Raw genomic sequence first — 22,253 nt, forward strand, 5'->3', positions numbered from 1 at the left:
TGAGTTCTGTAATTGATGTGTGACAAATGTTTCAAGGATCTCAATAACGAAATATTCTTAAGACAGAGTATAAGATAGTGGGACATTGAATGTAAAAGTATTAAGTAAACCGTCTCATATATTAAACAGGAGATCCATTGAAAATTAAATAGGCAAGCCGAGGGTGGAAGGGGCCATTTACAAAACGTCTAAAGGACAAGTGTTATATTCAGAACAGAGACTAAACCATACAATATCCATATGAGCCAATAATAAAAAGACAGTTTAAAATTGGATGAACAATTTTAATGGACACTTTACAATGAAAATGAATAGAATAGAAATAAACATGAAAACTCTTGAGTTCAATTAGTTCTTCGGAAACTGTAAATACCTCAGTGAGAAGCTATAGTGTCTCCCAGGATGGATACAATTTAAAGGATGATTGACAGCAAGTTTTGCTGACACTGTGAAGCAACTCCCATTGTCATCTATCATTAATTAAAGGCTAAATGCTACAGCTTCCAAAGGGGGGAAAATCGCTTCGACTTTTATAAGTGGTTTTGTTAACATCATCCTGCTCCTTCTCTCAATCCTTTCCAATACTGACCCGAAAGAAATTAACACCCTTGTCCCTCATAAAAATTAGTTAAGTGTATTTATAGCAATTTTATTATTACCAGTGTAGAGCTAGAAACAACCCAGAAGGATGTGCAAAGCACTGTGGCGAGTCCTAGAGTGGAATATAGTCACACAAAGGGAACAAAGCGTGAACCTTCCCTGGAACACCAATGGAAATAAGAAGTACGAGGAAGAGCGGAGCTAGCTTCAGAAAGTACGTGTTGTATTACTTAATGTCATGAGGTTATATAGATTTACACTTTCTGTGCATGTAGAACTCCGTACTCTGGGTGGGAATTGAGTGGGAAGGACAATGGAGAGAGGTCTCAGGGTATGAAGGACTGGAGAATATTCTGTTCATTCTTCTAGAGTAGTGTTTATATAAAATCATATGTGTTTCAAAATTTACCAAAGTATACAATTAGGTCTGAAAACAAATTAATATTAACTAATAATAATAATAAAATAGTTGCCATGGATGAAAAACCCTCTGTTTTCCCAGCCAATGAGGCAGAATGTATCCTAGTCACACAGGATGGGGGCAGTGGTAGGGAATTTTTCTGCACTTTTAAAAGTAAAGCCACTAGCTCTGTACAATTTTCACCAGATCTATGAGATTTCTTGGCTGCTGGTCTCTCCAAGTTGGAAGATCGGTGGCACTCACTTGAGGTGTCTTGGGTCTGCTTCAAGGTGACTCAGGGTTCATTTCCCTTCTGTTCTACAGCTCATTTAGGAAAATTTCATGCAAGACTAGCTCTAAAGCCAAATGGTTGATTGAGCATTGACCTTAACCCCAAGTCCATCTCCCCTTGTCCTGAGTTCAGGTCATTTCTGTCACATCCTTCACCTTTTCGACATCAGTCCTAGGATAAGAAGAAAACTCCATCAGACCATTCTTGCTAAGGACATTGGTATCAGCACAGAAGGTGCTGAGAACATGCTCTTTATCTCATGACAGAGAATAAATGCTGTCTCTCTTTGTTGTAACGGAAGTCACATTTTGTGTTCATGCATCAATGCCTCTTTTGTGGTGATTCTGGGATATCTGTGCAGCAGAATAACTATATACTCTCCTTATGGCTCTTTCTATATACCTGCTTTCAGGATGTATTCACAGTTGGATTTTCCTTCCTGAAAAGACAAGACTGTTCTCACACCAGCCTTGGGACACAGCTCAGAAATAAGGCCTCTAGGAAGACTTTAGCAGATTGCTTAGATTCCACATTTAGTGTTTCCTGTTTTTAAACCTTTCCTCAAAACCCAACACACTCAGTTTAAAGCTGGTTTGGGAGGGAGTGTCACTTTCTTCTGTAGCATAGCTGCCAATAGTTGATAGTCACCTATGTTCCATTGAATTGCTTCCAACCTACACTAGGCCAAGTAACTCTAACTAAACTCAGTAGCCCACATAGAGACTGTTAAAAAGAAGGGTGCCAGTAGAGAGGGAGGGGCATGAGGAAGCAGAATAGAGCTAGAAAGGACTAGCAATTATTGTACAGATGTATGAAACTGCCAAACAATAAAAAGGCTCTCTCTCTCTCTCTCTCTCTCTCTCTCTCTCTCTCTCTCTCTCTCTCTGTGTGTGTGTGTGTGATATAATGCTAGAAAAAAAAGCAAAAATTAAGGTGTAATTTAACTAAGCCCTGCACATGAGAATTTCTTAATTGTTCTTCCCATAAGCTCCTGGGCATTCTTACTTATCTGTTATCTTGTCTGGTATACTCATGGCCAAGATGAGCAATATTGTCTTCCTTAAGACCCATTTCTACTGGGGCCACCTGGTAAAACCCTGGGAGACAATTACTCTTGAAGGCAGGGACTATGGTTTTTAGCCTGCCTTCATAAATATAATGCCTAGCACATCATGATAAAATTTTTGCCAAGTGAATGAAAAAGTGAGAAAATAAGCCTATCAATAAACTAATCAACACATTTGTTTTATTTTATTCATTTTTGTATATGTTTGTTTATGAATAAGTAAGTGCAGGACATCAATGTTATATAGTCCCTGTGTGGAGCTCAGTACATTCTCTCTTGCCACCTTGGAAACTCAGTTATTCAGGCCTGCATGTAAATACCTCCAGGGAGCCATAGCAATGGACTAAGCACATTTAATTTTTTGAAACTTATCTAGGCTATAGGAAAAGATGAATTTTATAAAACAAAATCACCACACAAAAATTATAGAATCTTAGAGGATTTATTTTTTAAAGAAATGTGCCCTAATGGTTTTATTAGGGATTTCTCCTTTGTGCAGAGGCCAACTCAGTCCATTTAAAATTATTTATCAGTGAGTTTGTTTTTGATGATTGAGGTGAATGAATCAGGAGTTATGGATGTGATACTTCTGTTTCTGTGATATCATTGGAGAGTTACCATTTCTTATGCGTAACCACAACTCTGGATCCACTTCAGTGGTCTTAAATGCCCTACATTAGGGCTTGTCAATCACGAAGCTTAGGGATTCAATATGGATACATATGTTTGTCTGGCTTTTGTAAAGAGGATTATCACATCTTATACATTACCAAGTGTTTAGACTGAAGCCACATCCATAGCCAGCAGAATTATCAGCATGTGTTCAGATATCCCAGGGTTTTTCCCTTTCTGTAGAGACAGGTTCCTGGTAACTCAAACACTATTGTCTTCAGCTAATAACTGGATCTTATTTTGTTGTTTTTGTAAGTGGTGAAAACACCATAGTCATATTCTAGGGATTTCTCCCTAGGATAAACAAAGCCCTAGCAAGTCTTGGGACATAGGAGGATGCTAGGCTTCTCAGATATGGCCAAGTAACAGCTCCCATTGCAGTATTTTCATTTTTTTCCCCACTTTTCTATGCTTTCCTGCTGAGACACAGGCACTGGCTCAAACCATATGGTTTGTCACTGTCATTTCTCCCACATCTTGTGCTTTGTGAGCAAGTTAATTGTCCAGCAAATGAATGAATGAATGAATGAATGAATGAATGAGGAAGTCAATGCACATCAAATGCCCCTTTATCATTCAATCTCTCTCCTTCCTCCCTGGCATTAAAAGTAATCCTTCTGTACTGACATCTAAGAAACTGAAAGAGAGTGTTTTATCTGAATAGTATGATCATTTGAGAACATGTTTAACCATCACTCTCGATTTCTTGTTTAGAGAAAGTATTTCTAGTTTACATTTCTTGTATTTCAGTTAGTGTGGTAGTTTGAATGATACCAACACCCCTTTTGTCCAACATTTGAATACTTGGTACTCAGTTGGGGGCACTCTTTGGATAGATTTAGCCAGTGGAGGAAGTATGCCCCTTGGAAACAGGCTTTTGGAGTTTAAAGACTCATGCCACCTGCCGCCTCCCAGCTCACTCTATCTGCCTTGTGCTTGTGGTTCAAGATGTGAGCCCTCAGCTTCCTGCTCTCTCTGCCATACCTGCCACTTGATGGCATGTCCCCTGCCATGGTGGATGCTTATCCCTCTGGAGCCTAAGCCCAGATAAACTCTTCCATAAGTTGCCTTGGTTATGGGTGTTTTATCACAGTAATGGAAAAGTAACTCATACCATTAGTTTAGCTTGCTGTCTCAATGAATAATAAAGCAACCCCTCCACTAAGGACTACTCATTAACTTTCAATGAATAGTTTCTTGAGAAAGCAAGAATTTTAGCTCTACTTTTGTCAAATCAGTGAAACATTTTTCCTGGCCAGGGGATACAGTTCTGGGGGTTGTACTGTTGATGTGGGTGGGATACCTTGCTTTGTTCTGAATATTTTTCTCTTCACAGTTTACATATTAAAATTTTCACTCCAAAGGTGTTGGTGTTCACTGCTGTGGCCGCGGGAGGTGATGAGATAGCAAGAAGGGAGCTTTCATGGTTCTTAATTTCATTTTTTAGGGATTCATTAATTATATCACCCTTCTGTCAGACAAACATGCTGATCTTCACAGAGCAACAACAGGCAAAACATGCTCTTAATTATGTATCAATCTAGCTTTTGACCGATCAGCTAGTCTGGTTATTAGACAATCAATTCAAATATGAGCCGTTCATATTTGGTTCATCAGTGATAGAGTTAAAAACTTTCAGTATTTGCTCTGTCCTTGGGGAAGACTCTGGCAATGAATTGGTGAGTTTTCACTGATTCCTTAGACAGCCTCATTAAGCATGAAAATATGCATGCTTCTACTCCACGCCAATTCCTGCTGACCCTTGCCTGTTCCAGTTGTTTTCTGAGATAAACCCTGGAAACACATTTGCAAGTAAGAGCAAGTGGCTTATCTCTCAGATAGGGCTGTGGGAGATGACTCCTGGGTTTTAAATCTCTTTGTTATTGCAGTCACCGTGGGAGGGGGAAAGAGCTAAACAGAGACACAGGATAAGGATAAGAAGATTCTATAAGTAGATCAAAAAGAAAAAAAAAGAATAGAAAGAGGATGGTCAGGGAGGAACCAGATCAGGATGTGTCTCAAAGGCCACAGGCCTGGAGGTTTCAGAAAGAGGTCAACAGAGCAAGAGGGCCACTGTCCTCGTCTCCTTGGACTTATGTTACAATGTGCGACAAACGTGGTAGCTTATGATGACCAACTTTTCATAAGTTATAAAAGATGGGAACTCTAAAATCTGGCCACTGGCAGACTCAATGTCTGACAAATGTGAGTATTCTGTTTTATAGATGGGTGCATTCTCACATGGTGGGGGGAGGGGGGCTCCCAGAGGCATCCCTTCCTAGAGCACTAGCATCATGAATGTTCTCTTCACTTCCAAGGCCACAGCAGTGAACCCCAGCACCTTGGGAGCGAGATTTTTAATATGGGAACTGAGGGGAGAGAAATATTCAGACCAAAGCAGTCATCTAGAGAGTGCTGAGAATAAGGGGTTAAACGTGTTACTGGAGCCTCTCTACAGAGTGAGAAGGAGGAGCTCGAACTGTGGAATAATATAAAAGCAATGGTAAAGACACAGGAGCTGGGCTATGACCCGCCTGTCCGAGAAATGACCCCGTTTTCTGGAAATCATTTTCATATCTGTCACCTTTTCCTCTCTCTTCTGTTGGCCCAGACTAAGCTTAAGGACTTTTTCCCTGAGTCAGGGATAGGAAATAACTTCCTGTAGGTGGAGGGTTTGGGCAAAGTTGGCCTAGCTGTCTCTTTGGCCCTCTTCTCATTCAGCTTCATTATTCTGGTGGGACTTAACGGCGATGAGTGTCTCTGTTTTGACATTTGAAATATATCCATGGCTTCTACATGCTGTGGAGTGTGACCAGAGTCTCTAAAAAGTCACATTCTTTGAAATACTAAAATGTCTATGAAGAAACATAAAGGGGAGCAAGCTTGAGAAGCCAGAAAGTGACACAGTATTGGGGTTGTGGAGGGCCACAGTGTGGAGTTACATATGCTGTGTGGAAAGGGTGTTTGGCTTTTGTCTCTTCTACTGTAGCTTCAAGAAATGCACTAGGAGAAAGGTCACTAAGGGAGAGGTTAAAAAGTCTCGTCTCTTGAGAGCATTCTGTATTCTTTGCCAAATGACTTTCATCGAGTCATCAAACATATCTCTTTTCTACTCTATAAAATGGTCTTTATAACACGTCCTTATCTTTTTGGGTAGTTTTGGGATCAGATGAAATATGTTGGAAAACACTTTAACCTACAGGATGCTTCCTAATAAAACATAATGTCAAGCCAGCAAAGAAGCAAAGAGGAAACCAGCGGCCAGTCAAGCCATGGAGAACACCCTGTCTTTTTCATGATCCATCACAGCAATTTGCTGTGACCCAACGAGTCAGTCTTTGGTGGAAACCATGCACGAGCTGAAGTGACCACACCCTTAAGCAAGGAATGGAGAGGACTGAGTCCTCTGAAAATTGAATGTCTTGGGTGCAGATCAGGTTTTAAATTGTCTTTTAATGGGTTCAGCATTCATTTACTATCCAATGAGTGCACAGTACAACTTCTAATTTCTGCTTCCAGCTATATATTAGTGTTGCTCATGGCACAAATCACAAACAAAATCAGAGGATCTCTTTAAACAAAAAACAAAACAAAACAAAACCCAAAAAACAAAAAAACAAAAAACCCAAACCCCCCAAAATAGCACAAAACCCCACAGAAACCAAAAAACAAGTCTTATCAAAATAATACAGTCAAAATGAATGCATTTCTAGGGCCCATTCAAGAAGCTAACACATACAGAGCATCTACTATGCTGGACTCTGAACTTTGTTTTCTCTTGTCTACCGATCCCTTCCATCTTCTCAGCATCTCCAGCAAAAGCCACTACTCCCTGTCTCTTTGCAACTACCCTGTACAAGTTGTTGCTACAGTTTAGTTGCCCTCTCAAAATTATTTCCTCAGTCTCCCTGGTAAACTCCCTGATTCTACCCTTATCTTTTCTTATCAAAGAAGGCAGTGTTGCTTTTCCGACATAAGTTGAACCATGCCTGCTTCTGCAGATTCAAGGCTCCATCATGCAGAGCTCGCCCTAGGGTCCCTATACCAGCACCCTCAAGTCCCTTTATGTCTGTGTCAGTGACTTGAACTTAGTGCTTGTTTTCTTGCCCACTCTCCTCTAGCTATAGGGCTGGCGCTTTCATTGCTTGTTTGGTTGGTTTTTAAACAGAAAATGTCAATGAATTCTGTACCTGACTCTCCTTCTAGAAAGGCCATTTCATCTAATGTCTTTGTGTTTATTTGAACGCCATTGTTAACTTATGTAAAGTTGCTATACTTTATAGTCGTTGCCACCTGGTAACTATTTATTTCCTTATTGTCTTTAATTTCTGCCTCTTTGGTATACTCTACTCCAGGTGGGTGGACATGTTGCCTGCTTTGTGTACTGCTATGTTAGGCACCAAGTACATCTCCATAAATGTTTGTTCAACAGTGAATGAATGTGCATAACTGTCTAGGGTAGTGCCTAGTGACCACTGTTTGGAGAAGTGAGGTCAGCACCACTCAGAACGATACAATGATTTATTTACACTAAGGAAAACCAAAAAGCAAACCCCAGACAGCTTTAAAAAGATGGTTTTAGAAATAAGGTATGCATTATAATTTTACCTTTCCTAACATTTGGATTAATTCTAAAATAGACGATATTTAGGAATAAGTACTGTCTTACCCTGAAGAATTGTCTTTTAAGGGGATTTCAGATTTGCTGGCAGGTTCTGCAGGGTGGCAGCTTGGGGTAGAGATCAGTCATGCTGCCCTCCTTAGATCAGGCCTTCTGGCTCCCTCCTGTGAACCCTGGAAGCACAGACTATTGGCTCAGCTCACTTGAATATGAAATGTGCTTATGTCTCATTCTAGCTCTGTCTCAGAAGAGTTTCTTAAAGCTCCTTTCATTCTGGTTTGTAAAAGAGGATCAGGGGGGTATCCGCTAGACAGCCTGTTTCTGTGTCTGCCCTGGTACTCAAAAGGCTTCCATAGGAGTGAGTGGGGGTCAGTAGGTTGCTCAAGATTTCTTTCTCGAAGTATGAGAATTGATGACAAGCTAGTCAATGAAGGGAGGGGTCCTTTAAAATGAGAGAATAGAGCGCCTCTAGAGGAGACCAAAGGAAGAGCAAAGCTAAAAAGAGTTTTGACTTTCAAATGCAGGTCTACTTGTTTGTAAGAAAAGTGTGCTTATATGCACTTCAAGTGTGATATCTTCTCCCAAGAAGAATTACATTCTGTGTCCTCTCCTTTTGGGCATTACCTCTGGCCATTTTATGCTGTTTTGCCATTTACTGTAGGAAATAAGGATGTTTATTCTGCAGCTCTTAGGGATCTTGAAAGATCTGTTAGCTGAAATAGCGGCTGAGGAAATAAACGAGGGGGCCTGATGAACACCATTTGGCCTCTTTGGGTGTTTCAAGAGCCTCCAGGTCATGAAATCTGTAGCCATGTGTTATTGGCAGACAGATCACCCAAGCCCATTCTGTTCATCTTTGAGAATGCTCTCTGATGAAGTTGCCTTCACTTTGAGAACAGGAACTGTCACTGTTTGCATGCATGTAACACTGGACAGTCATAGTGCATTCAAGAGGCATGCCGCAAAATCTAACTTCACACACTCTACTGGAATTAGTGCAGGGTGAAATCATTAAACCTTTCATAGAGGAAAGATTTTATTTATTCCTTAGCTTCAAGTTCCAGGGTGAATAAACAGCTGAGGACTGAACTAGATAGAAAGACAAATTCAAACCTGGGGCAAGAGTCTGGAAGAGGTCAGCTGAGAACTATTCTAGGTAACGTTTGTGTAACTTTTCTTCAGAAGTTCAGGCTGGAGAGAGTAGGTTTGTCTTTCAAGATCCCTTGGAGCTGCTGAGTGGCAACTGTTACACAGTTGTTGAAGGCAGATGGGCCTCCCTCTGTTTCTCACTGTATCTTATGATCGTAGCTTATTTGCAAATAAAGATTGCTCTGTTAGAAAGGCTGTCTCTGGATCACTCTGTTTCCTGTTTGTCTTTTCAGGATCTCTTCTGCAAGATCATGGTGAGGTTAAACAAAGGGAGATTATTTTATATAAATTGCTTAATTATAAATGTACTCACAATTATGTTAAGTTTACGCAGAGGAGTCTAACTCTTGGCCATGCTCTCTGTTATTGAATAGCACCCAATTACTAATCTTTCCCTCTGGTATCTTTTCTTGTCTGTAGACACATTTTCCATGGAAAGCTGTAAGATCAGCAGGCGTGCCATCGAACACCACGGGAAGACTGAGCAGGTTGGCTATTACAGTGTAGGAGAGAGTACAGAACAGAGCATAGTCCAAGTGAGTGGACTCTGCTGGAGCTAATCATCTGAAATGATCTTCCCTAAAACTGTATTATTATGAAAAATAGAGAATGTGAAACCATAGACTCTTCCTTTGAATGCATCTGCAAACAGTATAACCCCATCTGCCGCTCTTGTAACCACTGGCTTTCTCAGACTTTTGTTTCAGTTGGCACAGGAAGTGCATGTCTGGTTTTACAGTTGAAATGTTCCCCCAAAGGCTCATGCACCGAGCATGACACTCAATGATGGAAATGGCTAGAGTCAGGGCTTTGGGGGAAGTGCAGTCACTTCCTTATGATCCAGTGATCATAAGGGTTCTGGTTTCCTCAATAGACGGATTCATGCATAACTTTATAATTTGATGGGTTGTTGGGACGTGGTAGAAGTGTGAGAGATAGCATATCATAGAAGGAAATGGACCCCTGGGAGAGTGAGCCCTTGGACCCCTGGGGAGAGCACGCCCTTGGATCCCTGGGGAGAGTGTGCCCTTGGACCCCTGGAGAGAGCGTGCCCTTGGAGGATATATTTTGTTCTTGGCTCCTCATCTTACCATGACATGAACAACTTTGCTCCGGTGAAGTTCTTTCTCAGCCTAGAAACAGAGAAAGGGCTCACAATACGGAAACACCTAAAATCATTAGTAAAAGAACCTCGTTGTAGGGTCGTGAAGGGATGATTTGGTCTCCCTGGTAGACGCTGGGTTTGAGATAGCCCGAGACACAACAGGTGACCATGGCTTGTGAGAGACATGGCCTGTGGGGGGCAGCCTGTATCTCCCCATGGCCCCTGATTCCAGACTCCTCCATGCGGCCCACATCCCCATTAACCAGCGCCTTGCAGACGCAGACACGTTTGGCTCAGAGTAACTCCTCCCGAGATGTTTTGTGTCATTATCTACAGCTACAGGTAGAAGGCATGACTTACAGGCTTCAGCCTTGAGAGATTTTCATATTCATGAGTTATCTAAAGGCCAGTGGGCATAGCTCAATTAAATTATTCCTCCCCAGTTCCTCCTCTTTTCCCCTTCCTATTTAATCCAGCTCCCCCTGGCTTTTTTTTGGGGGGGGGGGGAGAGCACACACCATCTACATTAGCCATGAACAATAAAGCTTTGGAACAGGACTTTCTCGTGTTATTGGGACCCGCCGCTGTCATATGGCCAGCGTGGAGGACTTCCCCGCAACCCAGACACCTGACTGCTGCTGCAAATTTGTCCAACACCTCTCTATACTTACATTATTCTTTAAAGGTATTTTGTCACAGTGGTAGATATTAATATAATGAATATTAGTGATAGACAGTAATATAATGAATAAATGAATTTAAGTCACCAGACTGCTCTGCGATTTTAGTGATGGGCAAAGGTAAAATTCTGTTTCAAAATGATAGTGACAAAGGGACCATAGCTGAATGTCAGTCGAGGGAGGGAATTTATCGTGACCATCAGCAGTGCGCTTCAAGTGGTAGATTTTTGGTTGATTGTGTTAGTCAAGATTCTCACATTGTGGGTAATGCCACTCCTGGGTTAATGGTCTTGGGTTTCATAAGAAAGCAAACTGAGGAAGCCGTGAGGAGCAAGGCAGTAAGCAGCGTGCCTCCATGGCCTCTGCTTCAGCTTCCGCCTCCTGATTTCTGCCCTGTCTGAGTTTCTGCCCTGACATCTTTCAGTGATGAACAGTGATGCAGAACTGTAAGCAAAACAAACCCTTTCTTCCTCAAGTTGCTTTGGTCATGGTATTTCAACAGAGCAATAGACACCTTGCCTAAGACAGAAATCAAAACAAGAATTTTAGCAGATACTCTGTTACGTTCTTTTCATCTTTACCACATGTTGCTTTCTTCCCATTTCTATCACATTTGCATTTTTATCTGCTGTTTAACAATCCAATAATTAAAGTATTGACAGACTTTAGAAAATAAAGCAGTAGTTTCTCATCTTCCATTTTAAGCAAATACTCATATTTCATGCTACTTGCTGTGATTATTTTCTTTGTGAATACAGCGAGTACCAAAACCCCCTCCCATCTTGCCTCTAGCATCTTGACATTCGTTAAGGAAAATACTTTAAAAATGATGCTTATCCCATCCCAAATAGCATTACCTAAGAACTGCAGGGACCTAGGTTGACCTCACACTCCCATATCCTTCGACAAGTAAGTACTATTGTTTCTAGAAACCAGGGTGGGTTTGGGGGAACCTGGTAGTTGGCTCCATAACAATGTAGGCTTTTCTACAGCTGGCTGACCTTTGAACTATCTGAAGACTGACTGCATGAGCTGCAGGAAGAGGATGACTCAACAGTGTTCATCCGTTGAGTTTCTGGAATCTTTAGGCTCCATCTGCCTATCTCCATTCCCGTAGTGGCCCGGTCAATCCAAGCCCCTGTTGACACTGGGTGTCTGCCAGTGTCTGCCTCCCTGCTTACTCAACCCTCAGTCACACATACATCCTATCTTTGCATGTCCATCACAATCTTTCACTGTTGTCCTCAACTCCAAGTGAGTTTTGGTGAGAGGCACAAGAGAGGAAGAGCTTCTGGTTTCTGACTCTAGTCAGACTCCCTAACATTTGTCCAAGGTTTTCTTGACTCCAGGATTTGTTCTATGAGGAAGGCATCACCACGTTTCCATAAACATCATCATGACAAGATATCATAGTCATTTCTACTTTAGAAAAAGAAGTTCAGGTATGAAAAACATACAGAAAACTTGCTCTGGGTTCTTGCTTTCAAAACTATTAGGTGGTAAAACTAAGTTTGGTTTCAGGTCACCTCTCTCCAAACCCAGCATGTTATGCCACCCCAGCCCCGTCTTCAGTGTGTCTTTTGATAACAAGAAACAAACAGTCAAGCTCACTGGGGAGCTTGGTGTCTTAGTTCTTAATGCATAGGACACTGATATCTGTCAGGTTCTTTAACAGGCAGTTCGGGGATACTCTGCAGCATGTTTTGTTTACACGTTATTGTGAAGTTGAATTATCTGTAGCTCCAATATGTTTATCCACAATAGCCATATCCAGAAAAATCAATAGTATTTAAGCCACAGTAGAAATACTCTTATTTGCCATAAGATATTTTTAAATAGTAATAATGTCTTAGTATTAGTAAAAAAAATCAGTTAAAAAGGGCAATTCTTAATACTTAATATTAAAAAAAATTAATACTTAATTTATAAAATTAATACTTAATTTAATACTTAAATTTGAAATTGAGCTTGGAAGAAAAGAAGGTGAAGAAGCTAATAGAAAACAAGAAAGAAAGAAAAAACATTTCAGTAAGATTTTCGAAGTGGGAATACTTCCTAGGGTTTTAGAAGTAAGTGATCGTGCCAGCCACACCGCCTAATTTCATTTCAAGTGTAAAAGCTTCCCTTGAATGTACTGTAACAATTTGGGTAGTTATGCTTTTATACCTTTAGCACTGCAAAACAACACAGACTCTTTATGTATCATTTAGTAATTCATTTTCTTCTGTGGGACAACAGTTAGCACTCTTGACTCAAACGAAGCTGGTGGTTGGAAGGTGGAAGGGGGCAGGCAGCCGGCTAGAAGGAGCCGGTTTTCCCATGGGGGTTTTGTAATTTAGCAAATATTTTACCTCCTTCCCATGTAAAGTGTATTTTTTTTTCAGGTTGGAAATGGATTAGGCATGCTTTTGAGAAAATGACATTAAAAACCTTTCATAGAATACAAAAGTGAAGGCAATGGGTAATTTTTTTTAAACCGGTAGCATTATCCTTTTTTTCTGTCCTTTAATTTTCATGCCGATGCCAAGTTCTCTGGGGGGGGAGGAGGGGTCTCTTCTTTTAAGTTTGTTGTTCCTGGGTGCTTATTACAGGGAATGTTAGCACAGCTTCAGATGATCCGGTTTGCATTGTGGCTGTGACAAGCTTGCCCAGTTATTAGGTTCTGACCTGTCCCCACACCACATTCTTATATTTGCTTCTTTGTTTCACAGCACACTTAGTCACTGGGGGTGGAAAACCACATCTTAACCCCTGTAACAAAAACCTTGCTCCGTTGTAATTCATGGAACTAGAGTTTAAACAGAACCTTGAAGGTGGAGACTGGAAAGTCCTGGATTTGACACTGTTAAGGGAGTTGGAGACATTGCTATTTTTCAATATCTGTCCCAAGGTCATTAATTAAACACTAAAGCAAGCAATCTGAAGTGAATCAGGATCAGTTCATGTGAACCCCCATCACCCCTGCTCCAGGTCCCCACTTTGGTTCATGTTAAATGTACTTGATTTAAGCCTCACCCAGAACTTCTAAGACTGTCATCTCAGTAGTCAACACCACAGATAATAATGTAATTTTCCCCTGTTTGTAAGAGAAAGAACAATAGAAATCCCCAAATTGGATTATTTTCAGTTTTAGTGCTTAGCTAGTGATATTGGTATAATTGACTAAAGTTACCTACTGATTTGGAGTGTTCGTGACATACCGCTTGGCAAGTTCTGCTTATATGAGCCCCTTTGAAGTTAGTCCTGGAATGGCTTTGTTCTCTGGGGATGCTGTGTTGAACTCCTAAATGGACATTCATTCCCCAGAGGGTATGAAATTTGCCTTCCCTGAAGTTCTCAGTGAAGCAACGCATACCACGGGGTCCTATTTATTTTTTACCTTCTACTCAGAAATGCAGCCCTGAAATACTTCAGTGAAAATGTTCCATTGCATCATTAGGTTCAAATCAGTGGCTGAAAGCCTTTGCTCCAGATTTCAAGATTTCTAGGTCCCAAGCGAACCAGACTAGTGATTTTTTTTTTTTTTTCTGTTGAGTTGAAGTTCAGAGAGGTGCTTTCGAAATTTTATAAAGTACCATTTCAGAAAAGTTTTTTTTTTTTTTTCCTGATCTTTTTTCCTGGGACAGGGCAAACAAGTGGATGGAGCAACGGTGTCTGGGAGTCATGATATTCCCACTGTGTAAATATTGACACTTAATTTCAAACTGATTTCTTGAAAGATTTTATGTATGCCCCTTCATTCTTAATGTCCTTTTGTCATGTGTTTTTGTCATAGCAAGGAGGCCAGTGACATACCAACTGATCTCAACTACAAGGGTGTGTACTACTGCAAGCTCAAAAGTTCCGATTTTTGTCTAATTGAAACATGTACACCTCTCTCATATTCATGATATCTTAAGTTCTAAAATCTCTTCCAAAGTTTTTTTTCCTAAAATACTGGTTTCAAGAGCATATTTGTGGTGATAAACAAAACAAAGTATATCCACTGTGAATGTATACAGGGCTTATACATATGTTTTTACATATATAAATGGTGAATACCAAACATAATTCAATCAGATTAATCACCAATACATGCTGTAATTAGTCTATTTTAGCTATCTTCTGGTAATTTCTTTGATGTTATACAATGTAACCCTTTACAGTATAAGCTGCCTTCTCAAATGTTTTTGTGTTTTTGCAGAGGAGGATTGGAATTAGAAGACCTTACTCGCTATGTGATTTTAAGCATGTCCCATATGTTTTTTTTCCCAGTGAGGCTCATATTTTGGTTTGCAGAGTTGGAGACACAATATTGGTAATGTCTATAGTGAGAATTATAGGAGATGCTAATACGCAGATGAGCACTGATGTGCCAACTCTTGAGAGCTATCTGAATGGTAGGGACGATTATTAGTGTTAGAGGAGCTGCGAGATCCCATGAGATGGCTCATTACAGCGCCCAGAGAGCTGAGTTTTGAAATCTACATTTCTCAATCAGAGACCTTGGCCACTTACCCAGGATATCACCCCGCTGGGGATACAGAGTATGTGGACCACGTTGCTTAATTGATTCCCATAGGCAGGAGCAGCTCCTCTGGAGAGATGGTTTCTATGAATCAGATAAGGGCTGGCCTCATTCACCTCCAGGATCCTAATTCTCAGAATGTAGAATTTTAAAATTAGAACGGGGGAAACTCTTCTGGAGCTGAGCTAAGACTGCAAATTAAAATGTCAAGATTATTTACCATTAGCATCTTGCAGCTGAACGTTCGTAAGGAAAAACAAATGCATTTGCAACCGGGGTTTTGAGTAGGCTCCAATTTTCCACAGGAAATGGGGGGAACTCTGTTCATTTCAGCTATACGAATTGCTATTATTTATTTCCGCGTCCATATGTTTTGTGTTTGGAAATGTTTCAAGGGTCCATAGGTCATCCTTTCCCCTTGAAGTTTGTTCCTTTCCCCTCTCCTACTGGTCCCACAGGTTTCAAATGATCCACCCAGCCCCCTCTTCCTTAGTTTTCTTCTGCACATTCTCTGTTTTCATCTCCTAAGCACCCATTGGTTTCTCATTTGCTGTATTTGTGTATAATTCAAAGCACTGTGAATTAAAACCAGCAACTCTAATTATACTCCCTTCCCCGCCCCCAACAACAATGACTTCTATTTGGAAAGGGTGAGGAGTGGAGATAGACAGGAGAGTTCCCAAAGACCTGCCATTTTGGATAGAATACCGCTTCTCTCCAGCCCGGACACTCATTCTTTTCAGTCCTACTCTGAAAAGCCCTTTCCCATCATGCCTTGTGGTTTTCACTGCAAGTGGCTGGGCTACCTTCTCTTAAGATTCCTTTATGGTTGTTCTCTGTCGGTCTGTCAATACTTTTTCTCTCTCTCCTTTCCGATGCACCTGTTTTGGCTGAAGAGCTCTCTTGTGCCTCTCAAACGTTTATACTCTTCTGACACTAGGTTAGGGGTGATACGTGATTTATGTATCCAAAATATTAATTGTGGAAAAAGATTGCTCTGGTTTTCTGGTCTCATTTGACTTATGTGTTCATTGTCTCAAGCAAGAGAAGAGTTCAGATTCTTTCTAGCTCTTGCCTGACTTTCTTCACTGGTAGGCTGCCTTTTTCTAAGTCTTCAAAGTGTGATATGGACATATGATCAGAAACATCAAATATATATATATATGTGTGTGTGTGTGTGTGTGTGTGTGTGTGTGTGTGTGTGTGTACATGTGCATGCATGTGTTTGTGATATATATGTATATGATGTAAATTATGTATATATGATATATATGTATAATGTATATGTGTATCTGTATATATATATTTTTTCTATGCTCTTGACTTCAGCATTAATGATGTCTGTGGAATCAAAAGTCTTCATTTGGTCTCATCAAATTATTTTGCAGCAGCAATGTCATTTGTTTGTTTATTTTTGAACCCTATCATAACATATCTTTGTATAGTTAGTTTTCTTTGTATAATTTCTGTTTTCAGATCAACACATGCTCTTCCCCTCATTTGCTATGTCATTTCTAATTGTATGTTCTTCCCCCTCACACGACCACCCAGATAACTTCTTCCTCTTAAAGTGTTTATAACTTTCAAAATCTTGCAAATCATAAATGAAAAATGGCTGGCTATCTGAAGTGTGGAAGCATAAATCAACAGTGGAGAATGACTATGATGTATGGCTTGGACAAATGAAATGACACTTTTGGCATGACTGCTTGTTCTTATAAATTCAAGTGATTCTTTACCCAGCATATCATAGCCCAAACCATCAGAAAACCCCTCAATATTTTAAATGTCACAAGTTTCTTTCTGTCATATTCCCTGTAAAATTTTGTAATATCCCTGATACTAGTGTGTTATATCTTTTATTAAAGTTTATGACCGATTTTCTGTTTACATTTGAAGAAATGAAAAAAGCATTTTACTGACAATGGTTAGGTTAAATATTCAGATTGTAAATGTCTCATTTAAGCAGAGAACTTGGCAAACTATATTTTGTACATCATCATAAACTGTCCAAGGTGTATTGCAATGGGTATGTAACTTTATTACAAGGAAGAAAATTAATTGAAAATAATACAAATGTAATCACCTCAATACAGTCATAAGTTAGTTTTGTTACTAAACACCACAAATGTACGAGTTTTTAATTAGTTCTTTGGGATTTTGTGTACTGTGGTTTGATCCTGTTCACTTTTTCCTTACCTCTCTCAGATTTACTCTCTTCTCTACCCACCCAAATCTGCTTTCTTTTCCCCACCAGTTAAGTCCAATTTGTGCTGCCAATATAGTGTTGGATGTGGGACCTTCCTGTGGAGTTTAGTCAAACTACTGTGTGTAATATTCTTTGATGAAGATGAGACTTCCTCTCCCAGGAGCTCTCCCCTGAGCATTCATGGGTCTTGTGCTATAACAATTGCTCTGAGTTCATATGTGCCATTGCCCTGTTGGATTCAGAAGGCACTGTTGTATCTGTGTCTGTACTGAAAGCACCTACAGTGGTAGGTAACTTTATAACATGTTCTTTAGAAAGGTCATTAATGTTATTCATCCATCCTTTAGCTCATGTTCTACCCTGTTCTCTCATCTTCCATCTCTATTTAACCCTTTCTGTTCCACTAATCCCCTTTTAGCCTTTATACAGTATGCTCATAATTTCTTAGCACTAGGATTTCATATAAAATAATAAGCTATATTTAAAGAAATTCTGACTTCATGCCAGACCCTGTATTAAACACCAAGACAACATACCTGATTTTATTCTCAGGATAACTGCAGTAGATATGATAATTTTCATCATCCTTGTTTTACAGGTTTGAGAGTGAGGTGAGAACAAGCAGGAGAGCAGCTTAAGCTGTAGAGGCTGAGAAGACAGGCTCCTCCAGGGTTCAGCTCTTGTCCTCAAGCATCTTGTCTACTTGGAGGAAACCTTGCCTATGAAGCGGTTGCTGAGCTAACCTGTGAAACATGGGCTTCTTTTCCGCCTTTCCCTTCTATCGAAGCCCACTGACCTGGCTGTTTGCGTGGAGATGGAAGATCCTTTGGAACTTTGGTATAAGTACACATTCTTGTCTTGAAATATTTGTTGTCTTTAATTATATGGTCTTCCACGATTAATAATAGCTAATAGCTTCCCAGTGAGTTTTAGTCCCTTGGTAGCTGAAACTCAAGTAAATGATAGGCGTCTCTCTCGCTCGGGCCACAATTAGTAAGACATATGTGAAAGGAAGAAAACTGAAGCCCCGTGAGGAAAGCACTGGTGTCTGCTCAATCTGCTTGTTCTAGCACACAAGGCTTAAGAGAAGTGAAGATGATGGTCTGTGGATTGACTTTGTTCTTACTGGCGAAGGTGGAGCCTGTGATAACTCTGGAAGTAACTGAAAAGTTATCTTTGAACTTTGGGTGGACTTTTATAGGCCCTCTAGATATAGACAAGTGGCTCTGGAGAAGCATAGTAGAATTTTTTTTTTCCCCACAGAATACTATGCTATTAGCATAGTGAAATTTTTAAAGACCTGAGGAGTTACTACATCTGATCAACAAACACTTTCTGATCGATTTAGATCAGGGCAATAGCTGTCCGATTGGTTGATTATCATGAAGGCATCCAATGAACAAAATTTCCCTGATTAATTCCTAATGTTTGATAGTATCCTTGATAAAGTATGAGGCTAGCTATACAATGACAAAGAAGAGATAATTAATTTACTTGCAGAAGTTCTGATGATTTACATACTATCTGAATAAACTCAGGGCCTACTTTGCAAAACCTTAAGAGGACAAACTTAGGCTTTGTTACATATTGACCATATATGGAAAAACTCCAATCCCGTTTCCTTCTTTTAATGAAATGTAGAATTCTAATGTGGAAACAATGGAAATTTATTTCCTCAGAAAAAATCTTCAAAACTGAAGGTGTGGACTCATGCTGAAGCCATGAGGTCAAAGTATGGAGGAATATTTATTACTAATAAATGTCATGTCAAAATCTCTTAACGCCAAGCACATGTTGGTTACAATGCCTCCTGGAATAGCAAGAAGTTAGGCCTTTAATTGAAATCTTTTTAATGATAATCTATTTTACACATGCTATAAGAATACGACTACTTGTATTGGCCCATTTGGTGGATGCCATTCAGAAATTTAGGAGTTCTGGGTTTGGGAGGCTAAAATCCCTAATTTAAATGATAGGTCTTTCACTCATCAGTTTGCGTTGTTAAGCAAATTGTCCAACTTATTATTTTCACTATGTAGCTTCAGTTTTCATTGCTGTGTAACAGGCTCAGTGTTGGCACTGGCATTGCAGACTGATTGTGAAAACTAGCAAGTATAATTCTTAGTATAAACTCAGTGGATGTATAGTGTGCCATTTCTAGAGGAGATCAAAAGAGGGCAATATTAGGAGGTAAGGAAGGAGAGACTGTAGAGAAAAGAATGCATAATGACACAGAACATAAAACTAATTTTTTTCTAGTTAAAAGTTAAAATAAAGAAAGTGAAAATGCATCCCAGTGGCTTGAGGAATAGCTCTTACAGCAGAGCTGGCATTTACTTTTTTAAATAAAAGGTTTATACCATTTCCCGTGGTTATCAGTTCTGAACTACGGTATGTTTTTGTTCTCATATTTACCCAGGGAATTTGATACTTGTTCATTGACTTTTGTCTCAAGTTAGCAAATTTTAAATTTTAACTTCTAGGTATCTGAAGAGAGACAATGCTCAATCAACGGAAACCAAACCATCTGGGCTGTTCTTGGGTTTGAGCAGATGTGAAACTGAGTTGGCAACCAATGGAGAGAAGAGCTTGCCATCATGGACGTCACGCAGATGCATGGGCCAGCTTGCTGTGAATTATTTCAAAAGGAACCTGTTTGCTTTGCTTTGTTGTGGTGGCACTTCGTGCTGTCCCTTTGAGTTTCAGCTCCATCTTCAGCTGTTTTATTTTTATTTTTATTATTTTTCATATTTGCAGGCCTGATGCTCTACTGGCCCCGACTCCTTGGGGGATCCAATGTCTCTCAGCTCTACAAGACAGAAGAGCGAAATACAAATTATTTTTATCTGTGTCACTGTGACTCTCAGGGACAAGTCTTAGTGGAGAGGGAACAGCAGAGTTATGATTATAAATAAGCAAAGCATTCAAGGAGTCTTTAGAGCCATCTCCTAGTGGGTGAGGCAGGAGAGTAAGCTTTAAAACCTCAGCTCTCTATGCGTTTTAAATATACTTAATGAAAGTGCCCAGAATTGAGTGCTGGGAAAATCCTTGCAGTGTGGGTGGTCTTGAGGATTTTATTTAGGACAAGAAAATTACAAGTCCATATTTCTATCAGAAATTCCTTTTCTTCCCCTACTCTGACCCAGTTGACCTGAAGTCTGTATTTTGCTCTGAGTTCAGCGGGAGGCAGGAGGGAGAACAGACTACTTGACATGAGATATGAGTTACTATACTCTAGTGTAAGCTGACGTCCAACATGGCCACTGCTGTAGATTTCCGTTAGTGCACACAAAGCTATAATCGAAACTAATGATTTCAGTCCCTATGTGGTTCATAGGGTCTGTGTGCTTTTTACACTGTGCAGTTCTAATGCATGGGACCTTCCTTCCTATTGAGCAGACACAGTCAAGTGAAATACATTTCAGTGGTGCAGAGAAGATAACAGAAGAGCTGTCTAAATCCAGTCTCTCTATTCTCTTCCTATCTCTAGGTGCCATTTCACCATTAGTTTAATGAGCTAAGCAGTTACTTGATTGACTGGTGTGTAGTTTCCAGCCATCACTACAAGTAGCTTAATAATGCCTTGTCAGATATCCATCAGTAAGCCTGATGGACATTTTCAAATGCCTTTGGAATTCAACCATCTCCTATAAAATATTTTTTCCTGTTTAAAAAAAATAGCGAAAGACAACAGAGGTGACGTTTTTCCTTAGGTAATGAAGGCAATTTTGAATATATATATATATATATATATATATATATATATATATATCCTATAATAAATTTATTGTTTAGAATAATTATTAGTAGTTCTTCTATGACTCTCAAAAGCACTTGGGTTCATGCCTCATATTAATAATGAGGCATACGGAAATTTGAAGCCTAAGCATGTCTGAACAACTTTTGTATCAATGTTAAGGAATGTACAAGACACTAACCTGGCAGCATGTGTGACTTCTAGAATCATTACTGTACTTAAAAATACTACTGTAATCAGTGTTCATTCTCAAGTGTCTGGTAACTTGGTACTTAAGTATGCTCTTTGTATAAAGCTTGAAGTAATCACTGATTACAATGCTTTATATTTAAGCACAATCTCTTTTAAACAAAGTGGGCTGGACATATCTTTAAAAGCAATCATAGTAGGGAAAATTGAGTAACGAAAATTAATGACTGGAAGTAGAAAGATCACTAAAAGTTAAGTTGAAGTCTAGAATTTATTTATTTTTCCAAGCACCTGTATGGTTTAAAGGGTAGTAGTAGGAGAACAAACTTGTGCTTTTTGAACTTCTTAGTAGCCAATGAAAATCAATAAGCACAGTCACATGACTCACAATGTCCACTGGGGCAGAATGAAAGAGATGTGAGAAACATCTATGCTGTTGGACTGCAATGTACAAGGAAGCTGAGAGATGCTCAGGAAAAGTCACATCCCAAATTTAAATCTTATTCAATGAAAATATAAGCTTAGGCCGGGCAGTGGTGGCGCACGCCTTTAACCCCAGCACTTGGGAGGCAGAGGCAGGCGGATTTCTGAGTTCGAGGCCAGCTTGGTCTACAGAGTGAGTTCCAGGACAGCCAGGACTACACAGAGAAACCCTGTCTGGAAAAACAAAACAAAAAAAGAAAATATAAGCTTAGGACATTGACATTATGGTACACAAATGTCCATTGGAGACAAAAAATAACCTTTATCAGCATATTATTTAGAAACAGTGTGATGTTATAATTCCTTTGTAATCTGTGACCTCTTGGTATCTATTGGTAGCAGCAGACAGTGAAATAGAGATTAGGAGTAGCCAAAAATATGTAACTTCATATTGTAAAGTATGTAGTGTATGTAGAAAGAAAAAATGTATGGAGCTAGGAAAAGGTTACATCTGATCATGTCTTATTTTGTGGGGGGATATGAGGGGATGAGAATGTTCTGTGCCAACACAGACCCAACTTTT

At 39.8% G+C, this 22,253-nt stretch overlaps 2 long non-coding RNA genes across 2 annotated transcripts; one reads left to right on the forward strand and one right to left on the reverse strand.

The window, feature by feature from the left end:
* Positions 1-296: 296 nt before the first annotated feature.
* Positions 297-13,926, reverse strand: LOC143435145 (uncharacterized). Its single transcript, XR_013105155.1, has 3 exons — positions 13,762-13,926; positions 9,892-9,933; positions 297-1,463 (listed from the first exon to the last, which is right to left on the reverse strand). It is a non-coding gene; the product is annotated as an uncharacterized LOC143435145 (long non-coding RNA).
* Positions 9,235-20,937, forward strand: LOC143435144 (uncharacterized). The gene is made up of 3 exons (XR_013105154.1): positions 9,235-9,288; positions 17,900-18,138; positions 19,785-20,937. It is a non-coding gene; the product is annotated as an uncharacterized LOC143435144 (long non-coding RNA).
* The last annotated feature ends 1,316 nt before the right edge of the window (positions 20,938-22,253 follow it).

The sequence above is a fragment of the Arvicanthis niloticus genome, chromosome 19, assembly GCF_011762505.2.
Source record: "Arvicanthis niloticus isolate mArvNil1 chromosome 19, mArvNil1.pat.X, whole genome shotgun sequence".
Lineage (NCBI taxonomy): Eukaryota > Metazoa > Chordata > Mammalia > Rodentia > Muridae > Arvicanthis > Arvicanthis niloticus.